Here is a 26,711-nt window from a genome sequence, read left to right on the forward strand (position 1 = left end):
CATGAAAGGGTTAATGTAGATTTTTTTTTTAGGTGTATACTCAAACAACTATAAACTTACAGCAATGTTTGCATCACTATCAACTTCTCTTCTTACTTTAATATTACATATATCTAGGGCTGCTCGATTATGGCAAAAATGATAATCACGATTATTTTCACTGAAATTGAGATCTCGATTATTTGGCGATATTTATTTAACAATAACAATGTATTGGATAATGACTTTAAAGATTGTCAAAAAATAATATAAAATAGTGTGCAAATACTGATAACAGTGCAAATGTTTGCAATATAAAAAATAAATGAAAAATGTAAACATCTATGTTTAGTGAACTTTGCAGTGTTGCTCTGTGGTGCAGCTACGACACTGTAGCAAAGTTTACACACTATGTCTACTTGATCTATGTCTGACTCCGCGAACCCATTATGTTTCCACACCACTGAAGTTTTTTTTTACCTCTCTTTTCAACCAACGGCAGTCACTCTCCTCTCCAAATAACTTCTGCTTAGCTTTCCGAGCTTTCCTCGGGTCCTCTTAATTGTTGTGACACGTGTTCGAAATGCAGAGAGGTGCGCTCGATTTGCCACACGGAGCAGCGCGAGAGTAAAGCACGAGGGAGGGTTCCTAATAGTTGAGTGAATGCTGACCGGCCCAGCAGCCAGACCCTAAACTTTAACAGGTAACAAAGGCAGTGATGAAGCTGCAGCCTCGATTCTACTTGTTCATGTTTCTAAAGTAGAATTGCTGTGGCGATCCCTTTAAAGTCTTTGTGGGCCGGATTTCACCTTTGCTTGGCGCTGGCGGCTTTTTGTTCCTACCTAAATACTAAGATTAAGATCATATATGTACTCTTATTAGGATAGGGATTTGTGGTGGTGTGTGGGGCTGTAGACTGCAGGTTTACAGTGTAATAGTATAACAAATTACTTTCCCCTGGGAGTAATTGAGTAAAGTACTGCATTACTTTTAAAAAAAGTATTCTGTGTAATATGTGTAATACATTACACATTACACTGATCACAACAAAGAGGGAAAATACCTCCAGCATTCAGAAACATTTGACCATACAGCATGCAGTTAGTTTACACAGATGTAATGTCTTTGATATGCTGCTTAGTGATGGCGGTGACTCTCAAAGCCGAGCGAATGAGAGACCAATGAGAATCGATAAGGAACTGAATTGATAGGTGATATTGATAATGCAGTCTGAAATGCTAAATTCTTATCAGTTTCCATCCACAATTATATGTCATATTCTATCATTTGTCCACACCTAAACATGTGCAGCGTAATCTGTCGCAATACTTCCCTGAATCTTACATACTTCATTTTTCATTTGAAAGTTGAAACTTTTCCCCCCTCAGAGCTAGTGGTAGAGGTAATGTTCAATTTACTACCTCACTTCTTGTCACAGCCTCCAAACTTCCTGCCGCTGGCAAGCTTGGAGCTGGTGATTGGCTGACAGACGTGGTCACATGGCAAAGAGATACACCACGTGTGTGTGCACCGTGTGTGGCTTAAGGGGATGAAGGCTTGTTGTATCATTTGAATATAACATTGCAGAATAAAAAGAAGGAAAAACTGACAATATTGGCATTCAAGTTTGACTGCTGCAGTGTAATTTGTGCACAGCACAGCAGTACTTGTCAGGTGTAGAAAAAAATGAGATAAAGTAAAGAAACAGACAGTCTGGAGACAGCTAGATATAAAGACAGAGTTGATTAGATAGAAAGAAGCAAAGAGACTGGCAAAACGATAGTGAGGAAAAAGCAAATGTAAAGTGACAATGGAAGGAAAAAAGGAAAGTAAAACATAGAGAATGGCAAGGAGGGATCCACAGCGTGCTGCTGTCTTCCTGTAGCTTGTCCAGCCCAGTCTATCTGAGGCTATCAGGGCTATCAGCCCATCTCCCCGCAGTGCTGTAGTCAGCACTAATCACATTTTATGGCACTGAGATGAATGGGAGGCCTCGGCTTGGAGCCGGATCGATCCCAGGACCAGATAGACCAGCACCTGCAGCCTGGGCCAATAGGATATTTGCTGTTGTGGCCAAATGACAGAAAATGTGTGAGACAGTGACAGAGAGAAAGGGACAGGGAAGGGAAATGTGACACTGTAATGACTGGAGATTTATAAATATCATAGATAATAATATGCTGTATATTGTGGTGCATGCATGCAGCAGGCACAGAGGTGACAAAAACAGGTGAACATCTATCCCTATTGCACCTCCCTGCTCGATCTTTCTTTATAGACCCCCTCAAAAGCGTTTTTTCATTAAAAAACGGTTTCTTATCTGTCCAATTTCCTTCTTCAAAAAAGGTCTTGTGTGAATTTAATCTACTCCAGTGGAAGGTGTTGTGGTTAAGTGCTGCCTGTGCATTTTGTCAGAGTGTGCGTATGTATACACAGGCAGTGTGATTAGATTGTGTCTGTGTGCCTGGAATCATCAGAATTCACATAAATCTTTACTTTATATACTAATGACTGCAATATTGTTGTGACATGAAGCAAAAAAAAAAATAAAGCTGAGAAATTTAATAGAGAAAGAATAATAGCATGAGTAAATAAACCAGCTAAGTGCAGCTATAGTATGGGGGAGAGGCTGTGCTATAGAGATATCAGTGGGTTCCAGGGAAGAACTGGGCTGTTGGAGTGTTTCATCCAGCTAAGCCTTGCTAACTCTCAGCCTGAGCCAAGGGAATGGGGAACAGTAAAAGCCCGTGATATTGGAAGTGAGATGGCCATTTTGAAGGAATGTAAGCTGGTGAAACAGATTTGGTCTGCCTCAATCAGCTTAGCAGCTTTGTGGAAATTGGCTTCACCGTAGCACCGGTTATGATGGATGGCCGGATGGATGAATGTCTCTTTTTTTGTATGTCCTTCCTTTTTGTGTGGTTATCGAACCACTCACTTACCTCTGAAAGTTAAGACCAATTCTGGTTATGTTGGTGGCAATGAGTGGGCCATGTGACTGTTTGAAGCGGTGTTAATTTTTCAGGAGAGGTGCACAAAAATTGTTTTCTTCTCAAAGCAAAAAGTACAAAGTTTGTGTATTACTGAAACACATGAAACGACACGAGCCCTTACTTACTATGACCTGTATGAAAGCTTCGCGTGATTTAAATTATGTTTTAATTTCCTGCTTATATTAAAATGAGCACCCACAAAAGAGGCTTTAACCTTACCCTTATTCTAAAATGAAATTTAATTTACTTTAACATACAAGATCAGAGACTAGTAACTGCTGTCTTTGTTTTCACTAATAATAAGCAAGTAAGGGGGAAAAGGAGAAAAGAAATTATACAATACATATGGAATTAAGTAAACTGAGTTAAAATCAAAGTTGTCTGATGTATGGAGTCTTCTTCAAGTAAAAATTGCAAGAAGCCAGTGAGATAGGACCTTTGAAAAAAGTTTCATACTGAGTGAATTTCTACCTGATATGTAACTTCTAGCTACCACGATTTCATTCCAGTTTCTGCCTATGTTACCATCAGAAACCAGTGGGTGAGTTGATATGAAACTCCATTGACTAAGTTGATATGCTTTCCCATTCAGCTGTAGGGGTGTACTTGATGTCAGGTTCCGTGAAGGGCACGGCTGTGAGCTATTATCATAGGAGCCTTAAGGGAGCCATTCATAGAAGACAGGCAGTAAAACCTTGCACCGAGCGCCTTCAACTCCTCCAACTGCTGCAGGGGTGATTTGTAAGCCTCACTTGTCCCAGGAAAGCACAGTGTAGAGCAGTTACTCTCCATAATCAGGAAAGAGGATGAACAGAAGAAGAATAGGCCATGTGTTATATAGACTCCCCAAAGAGCCATCATTACTTTACTTTTTCAGACAATGCTCACCTGTTCAAATTAGTGATGTTATGCAATTTGTCACGGGAGAAGTAAAAAGTTAAATAGGATGTTAAAACTCTCACCACGCCATTAATGACTTTGTTTCGCTAATGCTTATTTACCAGTGCTACGTTTCTGTCCCTGCTGTACTGTATTTTATTAATAAGCTTACATTATTGAAACATTTCTTCAGTGGTTCAGAAGTCCTTGTTCAAAGTCTCACTTTAAGGACCTCCTCCTGGATACATTGCTTGTGTTTTCACTTTGACTGGTGTATAAGCTATTTTACTGATCATAGAAGTTGTTGTTCCAGTGATAACTTGATTTGTTATGTAGCTATGTTGTCGTACGAGGGCAATCCCAAAAGTAAGGCCTCCTATTGTTTTAGAAATACAAACAACCGCTTATTTTCCATGATATTTACATCATTTTAAAGCTTGAAGTAGAGCTGGTCGATATAAGATTTTTTCATATCACGATATGCTTTTTTCATTTCAGGCGATAACGATATATATCACGATATAAGCCAAATAACTATATTTGTAAGATTTAAATGTGCCGTTGCTCACAAGTAAAATGTGAAATAATCAGCTGCTTGTTTTGATTTAAATATTTATTTCCCATAATAAGTTCAACAGGGTAGATGTACTTAAAATGAGGCTTCAGTTTAAGCAAAATAAAGGCAAATATTACTAACTACACAAAAGGTAGCCGCTAAAGCATTTAAGTTTCAAAATAGAACAAACAAAACAGACTACTAAAGTGTCAGTTCCACTTAGAAACAAAATATTAATTCTAAAAATAAATCTTAGTTTATTTTACAGTAGAAGAGACAAAATTGACTTAACCTATTTAATATTGCTTTGGAAGCGCTGTCTGAGAGAAATGTTTATGTCCAAGGAGTTGGTAATGAGGATCCATTACTTTAATTAGCTGCTTGAATCCTTCATTGTCGACCGTGTTTATTAGTAGCATGTCTTTAGCAAGAGAGTAAGCTATGGCATTCGTTATGTTGCTATGTCTCTTAGCTTTTTTGTCATATGGTAAGACGCTGGAGCTTTTTGTCAGACTTCAAATAGCCGAAATACCTCCACACTACGGAACTTCTCTGGCCTTTCCTTTCGACAATCTCTCCGGCATTGGAACCGTCATCTGTGTTCTCTTCGGTAACCTGGTCACCCAAGCTCTCGGTTGATTTTTCTCTAGTTGGCACACTCATTTCCTCCATTACCCGGCCGCACTTCGGCTGGCTGCTTCCCAAACAAATACACATGTGTGGCTTGGCACTTGAGCTGTACGTAACAAGTTACGTGACGTGACGCTGTGGCTGTGATTGGTTCGGCTCTGTGCTGCTTAATTTGTATTGGCTATTCATTTTTTTATAAGAGAGGAAGAGAGAGAGCGATGAGGTCTATCGCAATAGTTTCATTTTTCTATCGAGAAAAAGTTATTTCGCAATACATATCGTTATCGTTCTATCGCCCAGCTCTAGCTTGAAGACTTATTTATATCCCTACATAATCGCCATTTCGGTCGATGCATTTTTGTAGACACTGTGGCGGTTTTACAATGCCCATGTCATAGCCGCTCGCCGCCCTCGCAGAATCGCCTTCTGGACAAATGTTCTTTCAACAAGTTTTGAAGGAGAGCGACACTGTGACGGGCGACATGTGGGCGTGCAGTGTCGTGGAGAATGCTTACGCCCTTTCTCAGCATTCCTCTTCTCCAGTTCTGAAATGCCCTTCTGAGTTTTTCCAGTATTTCACAGGACCTGTCAGCATTTATTGTGGTCCCAACAGGCAGAAAGTCAACCAACAATACCGCCTTTCGGGCCCAAAACACAGTTCCACACTGCGCACACTGTGCGTAAGCATTCTCCACAGCACCGCACGTCCACATGTCACCCGTCACACTGTCGCTCTTCTGTAAAACTTTGGTGAAACTTCATCACCCACCCTACAGTCCGGACTTCGCACCCAGTAACTACCACCTGTTCCCAACGTTGAAAGAGCACTCGTCCGGAAGGCGATTCTGCGACAGCAGCAAGCGGCTATGACATGGGCATTGTAAAACTGCCACAGCGTCTACAAAAATGCACCAACCTAAATGGTGATTATGTAGGAAAATAGATAAGTCTTCAAGCTTTAAAATGGTGTAAATATTATGGAAAATAAACAGTTGTTTGTATTTCTAAAACAACAGGAGACCTTACTTTTGGGATTGCCCTCGTATAAGCTAGTTCAGATCCAAACTAAAAGCCACACAAACTGACCAGCATCTCTCAATCTCTGTGAGGTGAAAGTTTCTTTTTGTGAATGAACTCCAGTGGTTCTGAAAAGAGCATTTCCTTTCCACAAGTCAGGGATTTTTTTTTACTATTGTCAAACATAAAATATGAACATTAAATTAACATTCACCTCACTGTTGGACCGGTGCTGTGTCCTTTCTTGCTGGAGTAGAGCTGCAGGCTTTAGTGAGCTTGAAAAACATTTGATGTGCTGTGCTCTTGGCTGAGATATTTTAGATTTAGCAGCAGCTCAGGCAAGTAAGTAAAAATGGCAGACTAACAATATGAAAATGTGTTAAGAGTAGAAAAGCCCAGACTCCCAACAAAACCTACACGAAGGAAAACCCTGAGGAGCATAATATGGCCTCTTTAAGACTCAAGTAGAAGGAATGAAAGAGAAACACTAGAATGTAAGGAGAGAGTAGACACCGGCAGGCTAATGGATATGATGAACTTTAATTGTTTTTTTAAATCATTATTATTATTTCCCATACAGAAGAAACAGAAGCAGCATTAGGAGTGGTGTATTTCTGAGAAGTAATAGTTCTGTAAAGTCAGCTGCTGGTTGTTGTTTATAACATCAGTGCCAGTCTGGATAATAGATTTTTTAACGACGCTCGCTCCTCCATCAGCTGCTGACAGTGTCCTGCTTTAGGCCTGTCGCTGCAATTTCTGTGTTGATGAACACATTGAACTTCACCTGTGCTTCCCCCTGTCTTCTCAGGTTTGCAGAGGTGTTCAGGGACCCTCCAGCTCCCATGTCTATTCTGCTTCTGTCTCATTCTCTGCAGTTCTTGCATCTCCCCACTGTCATGTCTAAGTTGTGATGTCCTTCAGCAGTGACAGTGGAACAAGGGCATAGACAGGTCTCTGGTGAGCACATCGGACGAACATGGGCTAATCGCTGCTGGCGTAGCGTGTCCATGAGCATGCACTGCAGACAGCTGGTTGGTGGCAGCTTCTTGTGGCAGGACCACTTTGGGTCTGTTTATGGGAGGGTTTGGTGGATACACAGCCGTAGGATTAAACTTCCAAACGCTGCTTGTCAACAGGTCTGCTTGTCTTTTTCCCCCCTTCATTTGTATGCCTTTGCATTGCCTTTTCTTTTTGCAGCATATGGCACTAGGTAGATAGGCATGCGTCCTGTGGTTGTGGTCCTCTTCTTTGAAAGTTCATTTTTAAGCTTCTCCTCTTTACATTCTCCAAAGGAGAGACATTGGCTTCTATTTGACTCTGCCAAAGGGATTATTTCACTTCAAACACATCACATGGGCCTAGAAAGTTTAGGATCCTACTTTCACACCCAATAAGGAAGTTATGGAAAGACTTGTGTGGTTTTGAAAGACATGCAAGGCATCAGACGTTTGTGTCAGAGAGTGTAGGGTTTTGTGAGCGACCTTTTTCTGCTAAGGCATGCTTCCTTATTGTCAAAGCTGATGCTCCCCAGATCACTTCATAATGACATGGACAAAAGGATATGACAACAGCAGAAAATGAATTTTCAAATTGTCTTCCTGATAGCAAAATGAGTTTTCCCTGGGTTATCTCTGCTGACGCAAGGTTCCTTATCAAAATTCATTGCCTTATTTTTTAGCTTGATTCACTTTAAAAAGGAGGTACAAAGCTTAAGGGCATGTTTTGAAATAAAGCAGACACATTTTTTTATTAGGCGTTTAGATTCTCTTTATTCAAACAGCAGAGACTTATGCATTGCTCTTAGCTCATAGTTTCCAAAGACTTAAAAAAAAACCTTTAAAAACTGGATTACTGGATTTATGTGCCCAATACTTCCGTTTCAACTGTGAGCCTACTCATTTAGGGCTTCCTTTCAAAAATATATTAATTATTGGCAGTAAACGTAATATTTTTTGGAAAACCTCAGTTTTCATGTTTGTCAGCTATTTTAGTGGCATAGGGGAATTTGTAGATGGGGTGATTCATCAGGATAATCATCAGTTGGCCAACCCAGGATTACAACAGTGTGAGATGCTGCCAAAAATGTGTTTTTGGTATTTTATTTGCAGCAGGTGGATCCGCAGCTTCTTTGAATTGCCATGTGAAGCCTTGAAGCTTTATAGCCTGGTTAAAAAAAAAGGTTTGTTAATAACTAATATCTCACTCTATGTTACATGTATAAAGGGGAGAAAATGTCATAAGTAAGGTGTTTAAATTGTATTAGGGTTTAGTGTTTGCATTACTACGTGTTGATGGGCCTGAGTGACTGCTAGGCTTTACTGAATTAGTTGAGATGAAGCCTAGCAGATATCTAGCATGGGTCATAATCTAAAACTGCAGTTCTTCACTATATGGACAGTGAAACTACATTTAACTCACCACAATACAGAATAAATAAAAACGGTAAAAAAAATATCTGGTTCACACAGCCTGTTTAAATGAGGTGAACGCATTAAGATGTATATACTAAAGGACTGAATAAATTAACCACCAACAGTACATATACACCCATTTGTGTGTACCCATGTATGTACACCCGCTAAATAAAGAGCACAGATATGGTGCAGTTTAAAATGCTGCCTGTGTTTCGAAAGGTTCGACTTAGAGGCTTGTTGCAGCAGGGAGCCAGCAGGCCTTTGCAGTCCTTGAATGGAGAGAAAATGTTGCAAAGCACAGCATGGAATTAAAAGCAAAAGGGGAAGGCATGGAAGGAACAGAACGAGAAATGAGAGCAGTGAGATGCTGTAAACTGCTTCTGGAGGGGCTTGTAATAATGTTGTTAATATATGAACTTTTTTTTCTTTACCTGCTATATTGGCACAGTTAAATGCAATGTTCTGAAAAGTAATTGCATTCCACTTTTGTATAAATTTGCAGTGTTTATTGATTTTATACTGCTCATTTATGCAAATCGGTGGCAGTTTCCAACACAGTGCTATTTACTGTAAATATTAGCAAAGTTTTTGTAAATATAAAACTTGCCAACCAATCCTCTATTCATCCCAGCTTTGCTCATCTCAGTCCAAGAAGTAATCAGAGAAAGATAATAAGCCTGAATTGAGAAAAGAGGAAAAGAGGGAAGAGATGGAAAGTAAGCGAGAGGATCGTTGTCGAGGTTTCAGCAGGAGGCATTTTATGGGGACTCAGTAAGGGCCTTGTGGAGCTGCTGTGCATCTGCATGAAATGATGAGCCTGGTGTCAGGACATGGATCATCCTTTTACACCGAGTAATGAATACAGATTGCACACCGGATAGAGAGGCTCTGCAATCTGCTGCACCACAAATGAAACAACTGCCGTTCTAATCAAATAGTCTTTTCATGCCAGCGCAGCCCTCAACTTGGGCTAAATTCAATTCCAGATTCACAGATTTGCGGGTTGGGGGTTGGGGAGACTTGCGAGGCAAGAGGGAGTTATAAATGTTGTAATTAGAGTATTGTTTAATGTGTACGTGTGTAGATGTGTGTGATGTGTGCGTCTGTTGCTGTGGGGGAGGGGTGGCGGTAGGAGGGTCCCTGGCATCGTGTTGTCGTTAACCGCTTGGTTATTTTAGATAGCAGTTGGAGGAATGGGTCCAATCACAGCAAACACATACACACTAACACACACCTGTGCACAAACGCACACATTTAGCTAATTATGCCAACTAGTGGCTTGGGAGAAGACGTTCTCTGTATTCTGTATTTAGGGAACAGCGAGGAGCTTTGAAGGAGAGCCGCAGTGCCTCTTTGATGCTGCTTTTGTTTTTTGTTTGTGGTTTAATAATTTAATCAAGCCAAACGTCCTCCTTCTCTCTGTAACTGTCTGTTGGTGGAGGCTAATTACTCTGCAGATTGTTCTCCTGGTGCTAGAGATGAGAGTTTAGATCCAGAGGGGGAGGGGGGTGCTGATGGCTGTAATTTAACAGTGTACTGATGGGCTAAGCTGTCTGTCGACTGCTGTTTTATTGTTTCGGGATGCTGCTGACGAGTTACTATTCTAATATGCACCATCTGATGAGAGTGCCTGCAATGTTGTGCATTGCATTAGTATTCTTTGTCTCCATCCATCCATCCATCCATCCATCCATCCATCCATCCATCCATCCATCAATCCATCCATCACCAGGATCTTCCTCTCTGTATGCACACTGTGTGTCTGCAACTGTCTGGTGAGTGGTACCTGGCTGGAGGTTGCTTGCAGTTGCTAGGTGAAATTGGATACAAAGAGGTATATGTTACTGCGCGAAAAAAACGCTTTGTAATTGCACTGGTCTCAAACAGATCGATAGTTTGCATGGAAGATGCCAACTTGTCTGCAAACACTCAGAATCAGATGACAGAAATTTTATTAATCAAAATTAATGAAAATCCAAATTGAGTGGTCATAGCAGCATACCTACAACAGACAACAAAGCAGCTGTATAAAAATGAAGTGTGGAAATAGAGATATAAATAGAAGGGAAAAAAAACGTGACAAACATAGAGTGCTGCTGCAACAGGCTGCCACCAGGACGGTGCTACAGTTGTTTTTATGCAGTGCGCTCTTTGTGACAGGTAGAAACCACCAGCAACCATTTGCCAACCGTTTTTCCTGAGCAACCAGGTGTGATTGTGTGACTGAGGCAAAGAGATTGAACAAACAATACATTTTTACAAGTAAAAGTGACTTGTTTAGCTGTTGTGCTACGTTTTTTTTAATAACCAGAGCCTTTCATCACAGAAGAATGGAATCCAGCCGATCCTGTCAAGGACCAGCCTAAGTGAAATGGACCTTTAGGCTGAAGTGATTGATTTTGTATCTAGGCAGCCACATCCACAGCTAGTCATACGATTTTGAGCTTACAGAAATCTTTGGGGAGGATTGTGATTCGAGATTGTGGATTTTGATTTAACCTCTTTTGATCTTTTGCCCAAAACACCAACCTCTAATAAGATTACAAGTTCACAGGGAGCAACCACTTCTCCACAAAATATTTTGTTTATAAGTTTCATAAACGTGATTGATGTACCTGAATGATATAAGAATAATAGGCTTTGAGCAGAGAATATAATCTATATTGCTGTCAGGTTAGCATCAGTTGTCACACACTATTGGTGTGCTTACAGCATCATAGTAGCTATCGTTTAAGCAAGCAAGATGAAGGCCCATTTCAGTGTACTGCACAGTGAGTGACACACCACATAACTGGAACGATCAGAGCTTCAGCTTTCGTTACATTTCTACATCATCCACTTCAATTTCTGCTAAAATTTTAATAAGAATAAATATTGACCTGGGATTGATGGGCTTAAACCCATTAAACACGTGCTGTATCAAGCTATATCTTTATCTTTCTCTCCCTGCTTGCTAGCTTATTTGTGTCTCTGTTGTTAATCTGGAATAATAGTTTAAGATGTTTATTTTCGATGTACAGCAGTTTATAAACTTATTTCCCTTATTTAATATAGAATACAGCACAACACGGTTGCTGTCTTTAGTCAGCATTAACAACAACTGACTGTTCTGCCATCGCATGAAAATTTCATTCCTCATCCTTAGCTAGGCCGAATCATTTAACTGATTTGATTTTAATGCTGCTGGCTCGAATTAGTGCTCATGTTATTAAATCAACAGTAAGACTAGATTAGTACATACAAAACAACTGCATAATGTTAGACCCACTACAGTGGACAAATACATCCTTGGCAAAAGCGACGTTTGTGTGAATGTTACAGTGAAAGGGATCCGAAGAGCTGAGAATGCTGGAGAAGATACTCAGCCTTTGGATTTCTTTGGAATTTAGTATGATATTTTTCACTACATAAGATAAAATGATACAAATAAAAAGTTAAATATGTTAGCAGTGCACTCGTGTTAAACATCAGTGTTTTTATTAATGCAAACAGACACCCTACTAATTTGACTTCTTTACCTCCTGTGATGGTCCTTATCAGACAACGAAGGTATAGCGATCTTAAGTAAGGAAAGCAAATCAGCAAGCTTCTTAATTAAACCGATGCATTATTACCATGTGTAACGGAGCTTCTTCAGGACCACCCCCTAAATGTTGATTTGTGACTACAGAGTAAAGTGCATCACAGTCAGTGTCTTGTTCAGTCTTGTCGTTGGTTGTCAAGTAGTTACCCATGGGTGGATGGGGTGCCTTGGTTATTATGCAGTTGCACTGTGAGTCTTTGCAAAATTGTAAAATAGAGGTTAAAAGAGAGGGTTTTTATCTTTCTCTATTTCTTTCTGGGGGGGGGGGGTTATATTAGTTTATCTCACCTTCTTGTTTTTGTGTAGCTAGAAGACAAAAATGTGAGTGAGAGAGACAGGTAATGCTGCAGAATTTGGAGGACAGATACTCAGACTGCTCTCACACCCCATGTGGTTAGGTCAGACTAGTTGCACTAATTTACTCCAACCCACTGTCAGTGACACTGGGTTAGCTAGCTAGCTGCATGTTGCTTGCTCACCCAAAGAGCAAGCTTTGAGGAAAGACATTTATGGTCTCTCTAGTGGCAAGAGCATGCATACTTAGTCACTAATACACTGATATAGAAAGATATAATGTGTTTCCTGAGAACAGGGGTATAGTGCCTGTGTTTCCATGTGTATGTGTGATAGCCAGTGGCTCATGAAGAATTCTGTCTCTTGCCAGCACCTTGGGGTAGATGTTGTCAACATTGTGCAACTCTGTAAATCAAGACTGAGGTCTCAAATGTGTGTTTTTGTTCTGTCCATCTTAGGAGTCTGCAGGTATGTATTCACAAGCCAAATGTCAATAAAACAAAACAGTGATTATTCAGTCTGGTAGGCACTGGCTGTGTGTGTGTGTGTGTGTGTGTGTGTGTGTGTGTGTGTGTGTGTGTGTGTGTGTGTGTGTGTGTGTGTGTGTGTGTGTGTGTGTGTGTGTGTGTCAGAGCCTCCAGGGATTACAACTTCCTGTTCTGAGATGCTTTGGTCACATCTGCTATGAATCTTTCATGTGTCAGTGGTGGTAACCTGCTATGGGTGGGCACATCAACAAAAACACACACAGTTGTATTTCATGTATTTAACTGCAAGAGACTGTCAGGGTATTCTCTGTGATGCAATGCGTTTATTTCACACTGGTGCATTTCCAAAAAAATGTGGCTGTTGTAGTTGTTAGTGTCAAACTAGCTATAGGTACTTTCATTCAGGAATCTCTCAAAGAAACAAACAATTTATCAGAGCAACTATCAGGAGCTTTCTGCAGGAGTGAAAAGTAAAAATATTTTTTTCAAGATTAGTTGTTTACTTTTCATATCATGGATATTTTAGGATCAAAAAAGTATAAAAGAGTGTAAGGTCTTATGGATTTGGTCTTTTCCTTCTCTACCACCTCCAAAATGTGTGCTGTCAAGTTCTTAACGCGTTCAGCAAAACTGATGTTTGATATGAAGCCGGTAAAAATCAGTTTTGTCTTTTGTCCTTTGTTTCTTGCTTCGTTCAGGCCTCAGGGACCTTCCGGAGAGCTTGAGGCAGCATTCATATGTTGGTTTATGTGACGTTTTTTGTTTTCTGAAACAAGCTCGCTTTCTGATTTCTTAGTTTTTTGCATATTTGCGAAACTTACGTTTCAGATCACAAAAAAATCAATTTTAAATGATGATTTGATTTTTTATCTTTGTCTAATAATAACATTTGTTGCTCTGAAATATGCACGCCTGACAACTGTGCAGAACACTAAGAAATCAGGAGGTGATGAGTGTAAAATTATCATAACCTGGGGAGCTACAATAACTACATTAATTTGAAATCTGCCAGGTTCTAAATAAACATCAGTGTTTCTCTCACACACCCGGACTCTCTTCTTCTTCCACCTTTTCAGCAAAAGAAATTTTATGGTCAGAACTTTTGTCCAACAGCAAGCATCCTCAAGTTGCAAAGCTTGGCTCTACTCTCACAAAGGACCGTCACTTTCATAGATTCTAAGCAAAGCAAACCTTATAGGGCCTCTCTGTAAAACACGATTTAGATTGGCGATCACTGTGTGATACAGACACCTCACTGCTTTGTTCAGCCTGCATGTGTGATATCTCCACCATGGCAGCAGCTCTGCTACAGAGTGTTTTGAGAGTAAACAGATGTTGTTTGTCTTTGTGATGCTGCGTTTTAGCATCTCCTGGGATGTAGTGGACCTCTGCTTTCCTGTAAGCTCACAAAGGATGAAAATAGCTCAAACAGATGAACAATGTTTCACAACAAAAGTAGGGCTAGACTTTCTTTTACACCACAATGCTCATGGTCAACATGGATTGTGGTGGTATTGCTAAAATAAATATAGTTAAAACCATGACCTTTCCTCGTGAGAGGGATTTAACTGCATTTTCACATGCAAGTATAAATTCTTTGTCAAAGTGTCAGTAAAAGACTACATTGAACACTAATTTGCACAGATTAGTAAGAAATAACCAACTAATTGGTGTCTTCCCACCCAGCAAAAGCTCTGTGAAAAGATGTTGAAAAGACAGCTTTGCATCTAGCAAAGTTGATATTTGCTTAAACAGGGAAAGGTGAAAAGTTGTCTGATGAAAGTTTCATCAAAAGATGTCTCGAAAGTGAATTCCTTTTATGTCAAATCTTTTGGTTGAAAAGTGGAGGACATCTTTCTTCTCGGTTTCTCTCCAAACTCCAAACTCCTCAGACAGCCAGCAGATTTGAGCCCAGAATCTTCTTGCTGTGAGGCGGCACTGCTAATCAGCGGGCTGTTGTTGCTCACCATGCAATGCAAAATGGGACACAACCCCAAGAGGAAGACGATACACAAAATTCACGGTTCGGTTCGGTTCGATACTTTGGTGTCACGGTTCGATATTTTTTCGATACAAAAAAAATGTTCATGCCTTTTTAATTTGTCATTTATTAAAATTATAAATATATATTTTAACTCAAAAGTACAGTTTTTAAATTTAATGTTGCTGAAACAACAAAGTAATAAAAAAGATAAATATATCTGATTGAGGAATCACTCATCTTTGGAAAAGAGAGTTTATTACAGAGAAATGGCTCTTTCCAAAATAAAAGCTATACTATACGCTTCTTCTGGGCTATATTCTCAGCAGCATATTAAACATATCAGGTCCCCATAAGGAGAATCATGTGCTAACGGCTGTCTAAATGACTCGGGTAAAGTTTGTAGCATGCGTGCTTGTTGTTTTTGTCTGCTTCCACTTGTCTTTGCACTAGGATGATGTCAGAGTAAATGTGCAGTCATATTCGTTGTGTTCCCACTCGTGCTGTTAGCGTTAATCTCGTTGAAATGACATTAACGCCACAACACGGCAAGTTAACGAGCTACTGCGGATCGCCCCGTGCCTGGGGGTGGACGGCCAACACGTTAACGAGCTAACTGCGCTAACGCACTAGTTCCCACCAATGTAATTGAGCATTGCCTGGCACATCCAACATACTGTTTTACTTTTGTCCATGACGCGCTTACCTTCAGGGTCATACTTCACATGAAAACCAAAATAGTTCCAAACGCCACATCTGAATTAGGGTGGGGGAGGTTCACTTTGCCATGTTGCAAGGAGAGCTTAACTTCTGTCTCGCTAGTTTGCCCTGCGCTCAGTGAATCTGCGTTCGCATACTCCGCCTAGGCTGCACTGTCGAACGCAGATCCACTGAGCGCTCAACACAGACAGCATCGTCAGAAGGAAAGTTGTTCAAATAAATTAAAAATGTTGTATTGTTCGATAAATATGCGTACCGAACCGAAAGCACTGTATCGAACGGTTCAATATCGATACGAGTATCGTTGCACCCCTAGTATATAGATATCAGCATCAGTGTCTAACCTCACAAATGCGCTTCTGTAAGAATGGGTATAGTGTATCTTATGGGGGCACTGTTACCATTAACATTTTATTATTCATTTTTAAAATTGCACTCACTTTATTAGTTCAACTGCTCTTTGGCGCATATATCTGATCAACCAATCACATTTTAGCAAGTCAGAACATGTTGGAATGCAGTTGTGGTCAGTATGACCTGCTAAAATTCAAATGAAGGAAGAGAGTTGATTTAAGTGACTTTTGAATGTAGTATGGTTGTTTGTGCGAGGTGAGCTGGTGTATGTGTGTTTTGAACTGCTGAGATTTTTCCACACAACCATGTTTAGGGTTTACAGAGAATGACCTGAAAAACAGAAAATGTCCAGTGAGCAGCAGCGGGGTGAAAATGCCTTGTTGAATCAGAGGTCAGAGGAGAATGGCCAGACTGCTTTGAGCTGATAGGAAGGCAGCAGTAACTCAAATGAGCAGCAGGTCCCTGAGGTCATGTGATCAGGGCCTGCTGGCAATACATCATACAAGGTTGAGAACTAAGGGCGACAGAGTTCTTCCAAGCGTCTGGGACTCTCTCCCTTTGAGACCGAGATCTGTGGACTTGGTGATCTGTTTTTTAAAAAGCAGCTAAAAACTTGTTGTAAAGCACTTTGTAAAATTTGTATGCGGCCTTTCATAATAAAGGCGTGGCTGTGGCTGAAGAGGCAGAGTAAGTCATCAACCAATCGAAATCAGATCGGTTGGTGTTTCAGTCCCTACATGCTAAAGACTGAGTTTCATCAGAGTGTGAGTGTTGGATAGAAAGCATTTAGACATAATAAAAGTGCTTGTGTGAATAAGACATGTCTATTTACTGTTTCTAAATAAAATTTGACTTTACTTTAACCACTCATTACAAGCTAGCTATGCAGACAAACATCTCACAACAACATCGGACCTTGAAGCTGCTGGACGACCACAACAGATTCTTCTATTGTCAGATAAGAACATGAAACCGATGTTACCATTTGCACAGGCTCATGAAAATCAGTAAACAAGATTGGAAAAAACATTGCCTGGTGTGATGAGTCTTGATTTCTCCTGGGACATTCAGATGGTAGGGTCAGAATTGGTGTAAACAACACAAAAGCATGGATCCATTCGTGGTAGTGTAATGGTGTGTGGGGTTTATTTTAGTACCAAATGAGCATCATTTAAATGCCACAGCCCAACCCATCTTCTGATTGCTACTTCCAGCATGATCTTAGTTTGGTATCTTGAATATGACAATGAGTTCACTGTTCTCAAGTATCCTCAAAGGTCACCAGATCTCAATCCAGCAGAGCACCTTTGGCATGTTGTGTAAGGGTAGATTGGATGTGGAGCTGACTAATCTGCAGCAACTGCGTGATACTGTTATGAACCAAACTCTCTGAGGATCGTTTCCAGTTCCTTCTTAGATCTGCGCCACAAAGAATTAAGACAAAATTGGTATGAGAAAGCCGAACCTAATAAAGTGGCCAGCCAGTGTGTCGCTTCAGAGTAGATCCAGCCAAAACTCAGTATGTAAAGATTTTATATGAGAAATTTGATTCTTTCTAATACATCAGGGACGTTTGTATAGAAGATCAGAATCAGAATCAGAATCAGAAGATGATAGCTGGAGAGCTACATAAATGGCAAGAAACCGATTGTTCCTCTCCACTCTAATTGTCCTATCATCATTAGCCAGCAGTGAACACTGACAGGCTATGTGTGCTGTCAAACCCTGAGTCCCCAAGGAGAAGCTTGCCTCTGTGGCTACTGGATCTGGCAAGCATACATCAGTACACTAAAATGAAGAGCCTGAAAAATGTCAAGAACCAAAGGAATGAAGGAAGAAAATGAAATGGGGGAAGACATAGATAAAAAAAAGACAGTGAAGAGTGGAAGTTTGGTGTATAATGAGCAGTTGGAATGTGAGGATAGCTGAATTAATCAGACTGCTAGAGCTCATACGAAGTAGGCAGAATGCTTTTCATGTGACAAATGTGTAATTAAGAATGATTTTAACCCCCCCTCCCAAACACACACACGTATACACACATGCACACCCCTTGATGGACTTGAAGTGGGCGGGAGGAACAAAGCATTTTTGTGATTCCCTGCATGTGTGCGCGAGTGTGTGCTTGTGTGCATGTGTTTTCAGACAGAGTGCGCACAAGTGAGATGAGATGGAAGCTTTAATTACAGTCCTATTAGAATAACACCAGCCCCCATTGCTCACTGATAGTGAGCGATAGGATGGGATGTTTTCATTTTGGCACCTAGCCCTTTTTTAAAGTTTTTTTTGAGCCCACACACAAGATATTTATTTTGACTTCTCATTTTGTCAGTGACAGCAAAGATGTTTGATCGCTGGCTATGGAAAGCCTGTCTACAGATTTTGTGTTATCCACTGTGTTCTGGCACTGTTAGCTGGCATGGATTTAGTTTTCACCTACTGTAACAGGGCGTGGACCAAATCAACTCGGGGGGGGGGGGGGGGGGGGGGGGGTGGATCACTGTGACTGTCCTGTTAGAACGACATATGTTTAAAACTTTGAGGTTGAAGATAAGAAGCCTTAAAGTTGATATAGAAATAAAGGGTTTTTATCAATAAATGGAAAACAGTCTAAAAAACTAAATATATTCATATATTTGTGTGTACTTATACTTAGTGCAATACTACTATAATCAGTACAATAGTTGCATTTAAGTCAAGGATTTTAACATTAATATTAATATGTATTCACTAAATGTTTCACCCTCCAGTTTACAAATACACTTTAATGCCAAAAGTATTTTCTTAACTAGCTTCACAAGCATATGAATCTAAGTGACATACCATTCTTAAACACTAGGGTTTAAATGATGTCTGTCCACCCTTTGTATCTATAACAGCTTAAATTCTTCTGGAGAGGCTTTCCACAATGTTTAGGAGTGTGTCAGAAGTGCATTTGTGAGGCCTTGCTCTAATTAAAGGTGTTCTGTTGGGTTAAGGTTAGGACTTCCAGACTCACTTATCCGTGTCTTTATGGACCTTGCTTTGTGCACTGGTGCACAGCCATGTTGGAACAGGAAGGGACATTCCCAAACTTTTCTCACAAAGCTGGGAGCAACAAATTGTCCATAATGTCTTGGTATACTGAAGCATGAAGAGTTCCTTTTGCTGGAACTAAGGAGTTGAGCCCAACTCCTGAAAAACAACCTCCCCCAAACTTTACACTTGGCACAGTGCAGTCAGACAAGTACAGTTCTCCTGGCAACTGCCAACCCCAGACATGTCCATTGGATTGCCAGATGAAAAAGTAGGAATCATTACTCCAAAGATCACGGGTCCACTGCTCTAGAGTCCAGTGGCAGGTGCTTTACACCAGCGGCCCCCAACCCCGGGCCACGGGCCGTTTGGTACCAGGCCACAAGAGTTCAGGCTCGGATGTGAAATTTAGGGTTTTCAGGGCTTTTATTGGTTTTTATCGTTATTTGTTTTAATCGTTTTTATCGTTAACTTGGTTTCCCTGGCTCTTTTCCTGAGTGTTCTGAATAAATCTTCTTTTATTTGGTACCGGTACTGGTTTTATTTTGTTGTATTTATCCGCGACACCTCAAAGGCCGGTCCGTGAAAATATTGTCAGACATAAACCGGTCCGTGGCGCAAAAAAAAGGTTGAGGACCACTGCTTTACACCACTTCATCCGACACTTTGCATTTTGCTTGGTGATGCAAGGCTTGCATACAGCTGATTAGTCATGGCAACCCATTCAATGAAGCTAATCTGAAGACCACATAAAGTTTGGAGGTTTGTAGCGACTGACTCTTCAGAAAGTTGGTGACCTCTCCGCATTATGTGCCTCAGCATGCGCTGACCTCACTCTGTGTTTTTAGGTGGCCTACCACTTGACTGAGTTGCTGTCATCCCAATCACTTCCACTTTGTTATACAGCAGGGGTGGCCAACCAGTCAGAGACCAAGAGCCACTTTTTTTTTACTGTGTTACCGCAAAGAGCCACATCATACGCATGGGCACACATGAACATCACCCATCCTTTCCTCCCTCTCTCTCTCTCTCTCTCTCTCTCTCTCTCTCTCTCTCACACACACACACACACACACACACACACACACACACACACACACACACACACACACACACACACACACACACACACACATCTCTGCTCAGCCAGATTTATTGTAAATGTCACACACCAACATGATAATGACAGAAATGGACTCCTACAGTACTAAAACCACAGGCCAGTCATTTTCAACAATGAACATTGTGTGCACTGTCTCACACACACAAACTCTCAGTTCAACCAAGTCCACAAACAAGAATATAATAATCTACAATAGCATTTACTTTTGCTTTCGTGCAAGTTTTCAATCAGCGTTGCATATCTGGCTCTTTGCTTACTCAGGGCAGCACTGGCGACTTGCCCGCTGGCTTTTAGCAGAGTGGGAAAATGCGTTAAATCTCCCTTTTGAATATGTGTCTTGAACAGCTTCAGTTTGTTGACAAACGCAAACACACTTTGCACTAGGTCAGGGAGCATTTTTAACTTACCCTGCAGGGTCAGGTTCAGTCTGTCCAGTGGAAATTCCAAAAGTCAGGAATAGTTTGGTCAGCTTTGCACAGCCCCACAAGCCCGTTCACAGATCCCATCATGGCTGGTGCTCCATCCGTGGCTATTGCAGTTAATTTCGTTATGGGCAGATTTGCTTTTTCAAATGCAGCCATCATGGTTTCTTTCACATCTATGCCACGGGTTCTGTCTTTTAATGGCACAATATCCAGGAGTTCTTCTTTGATCACACAATCGTTTGAAACAGACCGTGCAAATATTGCCAACTGAGGCTTGTCTTGTATATCACAACTCTCATCCAATGCGACACTAAAATACTCACATGCTTGAAGGTCAGAGTGCAACTGTGATTCAATAGCCGTGTTAATGTCCGATATTCTGTGTTCAACAGTGTGGCGGGACAGTTGGACGTCTGATACCATGCGTTTTAATTTGTCGTTTTCAGGAGACAAGATTTCAACAACATCACTGAGGCATTTTTTAACGAACTCCCCTTCATTGTATGGCTTTTTAGCCCGTGCAATGTTCCAAGCCAGCTGATAGGATGCGAGCGTTATGGTCTCTGACCGCTTCGTAAATTTTTGGAAAAACTGTATCTGCTTTTCTGCCTGACTTTTCAAAGTGGCCAACTCGTGCTTGCGAAGTTCAGTCCCTTTTGGAAATTCCTGGTCGATGTTAGCATGGAGTGAGCTGAAGTGGCGCTGAAGATTTGAAGCTTTGAAATGCGCTAATGACGTCTGACATATAAGGCAGAATGGCTTACCATTGCGTTCAACAAAAAAATATAAACTCTCCCACTCTGTTAAAAACGTCCTGTGTTCATCTTCATATTTTCTTTTTGCTGTGCATTTTTTTCCTGCCATTTTAAGGGCGAACTTGCTCCTACTGGGAAACTTTGCGGTATTTTCATCTCACACACATGCGCATTTGATGAAAATACCGTATTGAACTCAAGCGAAGCGAACGCGCACATTTTAAAACAACAACATAAAAAAAAATCAAAACACAAACATAAACTTTGATATGAACGTAAGAGCCGCATGAAACCAGGCAAAGAGCCGCATGCGGCTCGAGAGCCGCGGGTTGGCCACCCCTGTTATACAGTAATACCACCAACAGTTGAATATTTGGTAGCAAGAAAATGTCACGAGTGGACTTGTTGCACAGGTGGCATCCTATCACTGGGCTCCTGACAGTGACCCATTTTTTCCCACCAATTTTGTAGAAGCAGTCTGCATGACTAGCTTCTTGGTTTTAGCGATTGGAACACCCTTATTAATTTGGATGGGTGAGTAAGTAAATTTGGCAATATAATGCAAATATAAGCATATCTTTGATAAGTGCTCTTTAGATATGGATATTTTAACATGTTAGGCTTCTCATTCAATTCATCAACATGATATCACATCCAAGGTAACAGGTATGAGGGAACAATAATGAATGAGACTCTGACATGCCCTGCAGCTACACTCAAAAAAATATTTATGCCCAATATGCTGACTTAATGTAATTTGATTACATGTAAATTTTCCATGTAATTTTGTTACATAAGTACAACATAAACCATATTAAATTGAATGGAATCTGTTTGAATGAAATGTACTTGATTGGTATGTATTCAGTTAATACAAAGTATAAACCTTTGATTTTATATATTTAAGTTGCCTTATTACTCAAAATAACTGATACATGTAGTCAGAACATTTTTAAAAGAGGGAAAATTGGTGATGGATTTAACAAACAAAGATTGTTTGTTTTTTTTTTACCCCCCAGCAAAACATGTATTGATATGCTTTTTTTGTGTAACCACTGTAGAGAGAACATCACAACACATTTTATCAACACAAAAGCTACTAGACAGAAATGTGGCACAGCACGTGAAAAGCTGTAGACTGAGAGTTCCAGCTGCGCACACAAACAGCCCAGAACAACCAGACCTTCCGATAATTTCAGTGCTTGTTGTCTTAACTTCACTGTCTACAATGAATCTCTCAGAACTATGTCTGAAAATGTCATTTGTTGAACTGATGCATAACCTGCAAACAAACAGCCCATCTTTATCTGGCAAAGCTCTCGTCTTTGAGCGGAAAACCCCGGCTTTCACTTTTGCTGGGGACTTTACCATCTGTATCCTGTGCTTGTTGCTTGTCAAGCTTTTTTTGCATACTTTGTCACAAATTTAGAAGTTATGGTAGAGAATAAAAGTAACATAAAAAAAACATGCACACTCATCTACATGATATATATAGTCCATGTGCTTTACTTGTTGCCTTGCCTTGAGTTTGGAGTTCAACAGCTTGGCATGCAAGGGTTTCGCTTCTTTGAACTGTTGCTTCACTGAGGAATCTGAGTATTAGTGATGACATCAGCTCCACTCGTTTTGCGGTTTGCGTTTGATTTTAGCTTTAGCTAGCAGTCCATGTCTGCATGCTTTCACGTTTAGGTATCCTCAGTAAAATCCACGACCATGAGATGGCTCAAATTTAAATACGTTAAAGCGTTTAACACCTCGTTCCCTGAGCACAGCAGCCCCACCCATCTGAGTATGATTGGTCCCCATTAAGCTATTTTCTTAGCCATTTTAGCAACTCAGTTTTCCCGCAAGAAAAGTGCTAAAGCCCTTTAATTTTATCCAATAATAAAGGGTTTGTTTTTTAAGGTTTAAAAATGAATTTCCATAAATAAAATGATAAAGATGCCTTTAAGAGTTTTAGAATATTTAGAATCTAAATATAAAAACGCCCAGGGCAAGTTTTTGTTAAAAAAAACTTCATAATATTTTAGAAAGAATTAGGCTTAATCCCCATTTATTCACTTGGAGCTGCAAACCAAGAATGGTTAGATTTCACCACAGATGGAAACGGGTGTGTTCAGCTGCTGATACGTGTTGTGTTAAAAGTCATTCCTGTTGCGTTCACAGCATAGTTACTTGTTATTTTCTGAATGCATTTGGCCATTTTGTACTTACAATTCATTGCATCATCGTTTCATTCAGGTTGACATTTGCCAATATTAAAACTCATTTATATTCTTTTGCATCTGATTTCCTGTGACTAAACTGGAAGATCGCTGTGGGATTAAAAATTAATGTAATTATAATCCAGCATAAACTAGTGGGATCGGCTTCATCTTCATTGTTACGTATAACAGTGTATATTTTACATTTTTATTCCTTGTTCAGGATGATGAAAAACAGTGAACATACTAATCCACATTGGAGGATTTGAAGAAAGCCTCTTTAAAAAAAAAGAAAAGAAATCACAGTATCGAGTCTCTTTCTGCATATATGATGTCATATTTTTGACATACAGTACTGTGCAAGTCTCAAGCCACCCCTCATTACCTCCACCAACAAGGTTATGTTTTTGGTATTGTTTGCGTGCGTGTCATCATTCTGTTTGTAAACACGACAGCTTGAAAAGTTGGAGTAAAGTTTGAATATATTGGGATTAAACTTTGTAGGGATGTAGAGCTGGGTCATGTTAACAAAATTTGACCCACTTCCACCGAGGTCTTCGAGATCAGCTTAATGATTTATTGATTTAATATTGATAAAAAGCGTTACAAGTTAGAAACTCAGATTATTACAAGTGTGGAGTGCATGGTCAACATATCATCATTAATTTAGCATTTAAGGATTAAAAATATCATGTCATATTTGACCTCTGACCTCTCCTTCAAGACCAATAGATTGATCTGAAGATCAAAGTGATGATAATGCTACATAGATCTTTTTAAAACTATGTTTACTACTGTTTGAGTTGACAATATAGGAATTCTAAATATCACGTTACTTCGGACCTCAGATCTCTTATTCAAGCTCAGATACGGTAAACTATCATAAAATGTATTTTATCTTTAAACTTAATTAAAATTTTGTTACGTTTGTTTGTATTGGCAACATTTAGGAAATGATACTGGTATATAGAGGGTGTCTAAATATTACATTATAGTGTGCATCTTAATATATCTGATGTCACTTTTACATTTCACATCTACATTTCTTTAACGTTGACTTGATAAAGTGTTATATCTTCAAACAAACTTTGAGAAAGAGAATGATCTGCTTAGTTACATTGAAATATACTGTAATATATTATTATATAATAATCTAATAAGTCATTAATGCCAAATCAATACCGTCTATCCATTACCTACTCTTATCTGCCATGCTACCCTTATCTGATTTTTACTGCACTACAAACTTTTTAAAATACATTTAAAAAGAACAAAGAAAATACAGCAGTATTCTGTTTAAAGTAAATGCTGTCCAGAGAGTGAGCTGTCTTGGTGTTTGCACTCTTGCAGTGCTTCTTGTTTATATTTTGCTTGAAAAGTGGGAAATCCATAGATGCAGCAGTTTACTGCAAAATGCAAACATACGTGGGATTACAGTGCATAAGGCAAAAACAGCCAAGAAGATCTGTCAAGAATGTTGAGGTTTGGACTCTGGGGGGCCAATCCATGACTGATGGTGTTCCACTGTGTGTTTTTCTATCCAGGTTTGCTTTTACTGCATTGGCGGTGTGTTTGGGATCACTGTTATATTGAAAAATGAAGTTGTTGCAACCACTGGCTGAAATTCAGCCCCAAACCATGACGGAGCCTCCACCATGGGTGTACCACTCTCCTGACATCGTCCATACAGGTTGACAATTTGAACCAAAGATTTCAAATTTGGATCCATCCAGACCTGCTGCTACTGATTTTAAATACAGCCTTTTCTTTGTGCTTCCCTTCCGGGAGAATAGCTTCTTGACAGCCACCCTTCCATTAATATCATATTTGATGAGGCTTCGGTGAACAGTAGATGGATGACTGGAAGGGTCAGCTGCATCTCTCAGGTCCTGTGTCAGGTCTCTGCTGGATTTTTTTCCTACTGCTTAAGGACATCTTTAGATAGTTTTTTAGGCCTGCCACTTGTTCCTCTGTTCTTCATTTTCCATTTTTTTAAGGACACATTGCACACCATCCTGAGATGTGCAAAGTTTTTGTCTAAAACTCTTTCGGAATCACCTTGATGGTGTAAGAATACTTCTGCCTGTCAAACTGTGTTATCTTTAATAAATTATTTGTTTTTGAAACAGTAACAAAGTACCTAAAGATGCAGTTTAAAATTGGTTTTTTGCTAAGCTGTCTGTTATGTGTAGACACAACGCTGGTTTGTCCCTTGAGTTATCAGTTTTTATCCTTGAGTGATTCATAGGTCAGTGTTAATTATTAATCATTGAGGATAACCTTCTAATTTAGATTACCAGCATTTAATTATATAGTCACTTATGTCCTATTTTTCCTAAATGATATAGACAAATAGCGATACTGTGATACTACATAGGTGTGTGCAAGTGTTTGTGGGTTAGTTGACTGCACAGAGGAACCTCTGCTGCCTGTCGTCAACCCAGCTGCATTAACCTCAGCCTCTCTGCCTGCAGGGCCCACCACTTCTATTTCTCTGCAACAAATACAGGTCCTGGCACAGGGCACCCTGGCAGCCAGCATAGGTAATGACTTATTTACTGTTTAATGGCTGTATACTGCACCACAACAACAATTAATGTGAAAAAGCCACACCACCAGGTGGTGGAGGTTATTTTCTCCTTCTAGTTTTATCTGAGCTCTGCCTTCTGCTCTACCCTGATAAACTCCCTCACACCTTACCTGGAGACAGACAGACTGACAGCTACTTTTACAGACTCTGGCATAAAAAATACACATCTTATCTTGACCTTACTTTCAACTAAAATTCTATTTGATTCTATTCTAATTTGAAATGAGCTACTCCTCTGTGTGTGTACCACTTTGTTTTCTGACTTGGTTAAATATGCCTCCTCTTTTTAATCTCCAAGACACAATCGTATGCCCATGTGTGTGTGTGTTTTTTGATTTTATGCACCTCCCCTTCTTTCCGCCGTCTTCTGCCTTTTATGTCGTCCTCTGTTGTTCTTCCCAGCTCTCCTTAGCTTTCTGAATACATCACTCAAGCAGTGAGATGTTGCAGGCACTTTGTTGCTGACCATGGTGCTGAAAGCCTCCTGCCTTCCAATTGTCAGAGTGTTCATTTCATGGTTCATATACTCTGTTCTCCATTTGTCAGAGTGCCATTAGCCCCCACGCTTATTTCTTTAACCCCTTCCCATACAATAACAAATCAAAGGCACATTTGTTTTACCTCACAGTAACATCTCTCCTGCTGCTGTTAGGCTTTCAATTAAGGCGTGGCATGTGTCAGGTGTTATTTGAGTTGGGTGCAGAACATTTA

The 26,711-nt window shown here is 40.1% G+C and overlaps 1 protein-coding gene across 1 annotated transcript in view; it reads left to right on the top strand.

The window, feature by feature from the left end:
• The window catches only part of agbl4 (AGBL carboxypeptidase 4), a 355,429-nt gene that overhangs the window by 35,625 nt on the left and 293,093 nt on the right, over positions 1-26,711 (top strand). The window lies entirely within an intron of this gene.

Source organism: Rhamphochromis sp. 'chilingali', assembly GCF_963969265.1.
Source record: "Rhamphochromis sp. 'chilingali' genome assembly, chromosome: 3".
NCBI lineage: Eukaryota > Metazoa > Chordata > Actinopteri > Cichliformes > Cichlidae > Rhamphochromis > Rhamphochromis sp. 'chilingali'.